The following is a 5,379-nucleotide window of genomic DNA, read 5'->3' on the forward strand; positions in this document are numbered from 1 at the left end:
AAACACAGTGAAATTCAGTAAAATTCGGTCATAATTTGTATAAAACAGATGATATTTCGTCCGTTTAACTAAAAGCTGAAGAAACTAGGAGGCTAACTTTTAGCGGACTGTGACCATGGTGGCCGCCCTGGTCAGTCGCACCACCATTGTCGTCTGTGTAGTCGTTGTCGTTTTTGTTAGGGAACGTAGTAATTCAAAAAAATTTCTACAATCATGCAAGATCTATCTAGGAGATGCATAGCAACAGTACGGGAGAGTGTGTCCACGTACCCTCGTAGACCAAAAGCGGAAGCGTTTAGTAACGCGGCTGATGTAGTCAAACATCTTCAGGATCCAACCGATCCAGGTACCGAACGTACGGCACCTCCGTGTTCAGCACACGTTCAGCACGATGACGTCCCTCGAGCTCTTGATCTAGTATAGGGTAGAGGGAGAGTTCCGCCAGCACTACGGCGTGGCGACGGTGTTGATGAAGTTACCGGCGCAGAGCTTCGCCTAAACACTACGACGATATGACCGAGGTGTTAAACTGTGGAGGGGGCACCGCACACGACTAAGAGATTGTCTGTTGTGCTTTGGGGGTGCCACCCTGCCCCCGTATATAAAGGAGGGAGGAGGAGGAGGCCACCCAAGGAGGGGCGCGCCTATAGGGGGAGTCCAACTAGGATTCCCAATCCTAGTTGGAGTCCCTTCATTTTCCAAGAGGGGGAGAGAGGGAAAGAGGTTGTAACACCCCCAGTGTCATGCTACAATAATCCCCTGTTAATGGTGCCATGTCATCATGTTACTGTTGCTAATCTTCACTTGATCCAAATCACACTTCAAATTCAAGTCCAATCTAAAGTCAAAAATTCATATTTATCAGACATGAAATCTAAAAAGTTCATCCTATGGCAAATAATCCCTAGATAATTGTCATGTTGAAGCCAACATTTTTGGAATTCCCAAATTGCCCTTGGAAATTTATTATCTAGTCCAACAAGTATTTAAGATGTCCTTTTCATTTTCTAAAAATGCTTGGACAACTCCTAATGGCCCCAAACTCTTAGTGGCAGTGAAAAATACTAGAAAGAATTTAAGTGGCCAGTCCCACATTTTTTTTCAAAGTACTTTGGTAGCCCAAAATATTCCCTAGATGTCTCTGATTTTTTAACATAAAAGAGAAATCAAAAAAAGAAGGAAAAAGCCCCCCCCTCAACTGGGCCGATTGGCCCAGCTGGCCACCGCCCCCCCCCTTGGGCCTCAGCCCACCTGGCCGACCCAGGCCGCCCAGCTCCCCCTCCCGCGTCGTCTTCACTGTGCGGGCGACCGAGCGCCCGTGCCCGCGGTCGCCGCCCGACCAGCTCGCCGCCCCAAGCCGCGGCAACGCCGAGGATAAGGTCGCCGCCCCTGGACGCCTCGAGTCCCCCCTCACCTACCGCTACGCCCCCGCCCAGATCCACTCCCTTCTTTCCCTCGCTCGCGCTCGCCCTTTCTCCCCACTGCCCGAGCACGCCCGCCGCCGTGCCTCGACCGTCCTCACGGCTACCGACCTCGCCTCGCCTCGCCGACCTGTCCAGCAGCTCCACCGTCGTCGACTACTGCGACCCCGACCACCATCGCGACCCGGGATCCAGCACCGCGGAGGGATCGGAGCAACTTCCTCCCCTGCATCCGTCGGAGTTCGACATCGACTCCGTCGCCGTCACTGCATCCCACGCCTCCCCGAGCAGCTCCCCGTCACCGCTGTGAGCCCCATTTCCTTCCCCCTCTCTTTTTCTCCCGTACGCACCCAGAGCGGCTGGACCCGCCATGGCCGAGTCGAGCTCCGCCGACGAGCTCGATGCCGTCGTTGTGACCGTCCACACGCTCGCCCGAGCTCACAGTTGTGCTCCTGGGGTTCCCAGGAGCCCAACGCGCACGCGCACGCTCCCTCCCGTGCCTCCTAGCGTAGTTTCCGTCGAGGTCCCGTACGCGCGGCCGCCGTATCTCGTCGCCAACCCGTCTTCGGTGACCGTTTGGTCACGGGCTCGTGCCCATTGGACTCGCCGCACCACGAAGATCCTCCCCAGCCTCCTCTTTTGCTCAATAGCGCGCTGCCTCGCCATTTCTTCCTTCGGCCAAAGCCGCTCCGCCGCTGGCCTCGACGCCGGCGCCGATTCCGGCCAACTCCGGCGACGCCACCGCCCCTAGTCGACGCGCCTTCGTACGCTCGTTCGAACGCCCCTAACCGCGACCTCCCCCGTGCCCTATAGCAGAATCCTGATTCCCCCATGTACGCGCCGCCGTGTTTTTAGTCGCCGGCGGCGAAGCTCCGGCACCGCTGACGTGGCACCACCTGGGGCCACCCCCCCGGGTCGCTGACCAGTGGCCCCAGGTGCCCCGGTTGGCCAGTTGACCAAGTCAGCTATGCTGATGTGGCAGCTACTTCCACTGACATGTTGGCCCCCACGCTAATTAAACTAAATTAATTAGTTAACCTAATTAGGCATTGACATGTGGGGCCCAACCTCTAATTAACTCTGTTTAGCTAAATTAAACTGCTGTTAGACCAACTGTCTATGACAGGTGGGACCCAGCTGCCAGGTTTGACCTGACCAGCTGTGGTTGACCTGCTGACCTCTTGCTGACATCATGCTGACGCAATAATTCCATTTATGTTAATTTAAATAATTTCTGGAAATGCTAAAATCTTTAGAAATTCATAGAAATTAAACCGTAGCTCAGATGAAAATGTTTTCTATATGAAATTTGCTCAGAAAAATCAAACGAATCCGAATACGCTGTCCGTTCATCTGTCACATGCCCCTAGCATGCTGAACATGGGACATTCCCCCTCCAGTCATCTGTATGACACAGGTCCGGAACCGGGAAAATATTCCCGGTTGAATTTCCCCTTCTCCTATATCGTGTAGCCTTACGTTAGGTCACACCCGGCACAGCTTATTGCCATATTATGCCTTGTGATGCATTGTTTGCTCTATATTTACTGTTTCTTCCCCCTCTTCTCTCCGGTAGACCCCGAGGCCGCAGATGCCCCGGTGATCGACTACGTCGTCGTCGACGACCCCTCCTTGCCAGAGCTACCAGGCAAGCCCCCCCTTTTTTTATCATCCCGATATCGCCCATTCCATTCTCTCATGCTTGCATTAGATTTTGCTACTGTAATTGTTTGCTCCTATTCTGATGCATAGCCTGCTTTTGTATCTGCTGTTGTACTACCTGCTTATCCTAAACTGCTTAGTATAGGTTGGTTAAAGACCCATCAGTGACCCCCCCCCCACTTGACCCAACTGCCCCGTTGGATTATCAGAAGACCCGATCAACGGGATCGGAGACCAGGCCCCGACACCGCACATCACTTCCCCTTAGTTACTTGACACTGCTGGGTTACTATCGAGTACCGAGGGTGAACCTCTTCAGCACTTATGAAGTTAACCCTATAGTGTAGTCATTCGGTCGTGGTCATCGAGGGTGATTTCCTCCTTAAACACTTCCGATACGACTCTGTCGTGCAACCCCTCAAGTGTGAACTTCGAGGGTGATTCCTCTTACGTTCACCTTGATGATTACATCTAGTGGAATTCACCGGGGGTGATTCCTCGGGTTTTCCCCTTGATGTTTGGACACACAGTTACTATGGTTACTATGACTTTACACTGAACCATGTTACTAAAGACGGGTCGACCCTGAGGGGGTACCCGCGCGAGCTTAATTGCGAGTGATGTGGAGACGGGTTGACCTCGAGGGTGCCCGCGAGATAATTACGAGGCGTGGCCGGGCATTCCTAGCCCTTGCCGCAAGTCCTCGAGACGGGGCAATGGGGTCACATCTTTCGTGAGTCTCTGCTTGTTACCACGCGTTCCTAATCCACTACGATTTGGATATTTGATCCGAGGGGCCTCTGGCCTGATAGCACTAACCATCACGTGGGCATAGTATGGGCGTTCTGCGTCGTATACATCAGCCGAAGCTTATTAGACGTCAGCAACTGAGCGGCACGCGCCGGGTTGGACTGGTAAGCTCCTTCCTTTTTAAGGAGGTAGCTAGGTCTGCTCACCGGCCACGTACGCAACGTGCAGGAGTTCCCGGGGAGATGGCCCATGACCCCTGGGGGCATAGGTTTAGTCCGGCGTGCTGGTCTCTCTATTAAGTCTAGGTCGGGTTGCGGCGTATTGTTTGGCCGAGGCCGGGCATGACCCAGGAAAGTGTGTCCGGCCGGAGTTAAGCGAGCGTGGTGGGTAAGTTGGTGCACCCCTGCAGGGAAGAAAACATCTATCGATAGCCTGTCCTACGGTAACGGTCACTTGGAGTTGTATCCCGATCGATACAACTAGAACTGGATACTTGTGATGAGAACTGGATGGTGATGAGGATTTGATTGTGATGATAACCGGATAGTATGGCTCTGGGATGCCTTTCTCGCAGGGAGTCGAGAAAGGATCTCCGGCCGAGGTTGATAACACTTCTACTACTTTACTTTATGCTACCCTACTCCCTCCGGTTGTTGCAAGATGGTGGTTTCCAAAAGATGCTAGTCTTCGATAGGACTAGGCCTTCTCTCTATTCTGGCATTTCTGCAGCCCAGTCCACATATACATCCTTCCTTTGATAATGTTGCATATGTAGTGTAGATCCTTGCTTGCGAGTACTTTGGATGAGTACTCACGGTTGCTTTGCTTCCCTGTTTCCCCCTTTCTTCTTCTTTCCGGCTTTCCGGTTGATGCAACCAGATGTCGGAGCCCAGGAGCCAGATGCCACCGTCGATGCCTACTACTACGTGAAGACCGCCGACGACCAGGAGTAGTTAGGAGGCTCCCAGGCAGGAGGCCTTGCCTTTTCGATCGTTTCTACTTTTGTGCTAGCCTTCTTAAGGCAAACTTGTCTAACTTATGTCTGTACTCAGATATTGTTGCTTCCGCTAACTCTGGTGTATTCGAGCTTATGTATTCAAGCCCTCGAGGCCCCTGGCTTGTAATATAAAGCTTGTATTATTTTAATTTGTGTCTAGAGTTGTGTCGTGATATCTTCCCGTGAGTCCTTGATCTTGATCGTACACATTTGCGTGTATGATTAGTGTACGATTGAATCGAGGGCGTCACAGAGGTGGAGATGCAGAAGGAAATAGGGGGGCGCCGCCCCCTCCTAGTCCAATTCGGACCAGCCATGGGGGGGGGGCACCCTGCGGGCCTCCTCTCCTTTCCAATAAAGCCCATTAATGCCCATTAATCCCTCGGGGGGTTCCGGTAACCTCCCGGTACTCCAAAAAATGTCTGAACTGTTCTGAAACTTTTCTGGATTCCGAACATAGCCTTCCAACATATCAATCTTTATGTCTCGACCATTTCGAGACTCCTCTTCACGTCCGTGATCTCATCCGGGACTCCGAACAAACTTCGG

Source organism: Triticum aestivum, chromosome 7B, assembly GCF_018294505.1.
Source record: "Triticum aestivum cultivar Chinese Spring chromosome 7B, IWGSC CS RefSeq v2.1, whole genome shotgun sequence".
Taxonomy (NCBI): Eukaryota; Viridiplantae; Streptophyta; class Magnoliopsida; order Poales; family Poaceae; genus Triticum; species Triticum aestivum.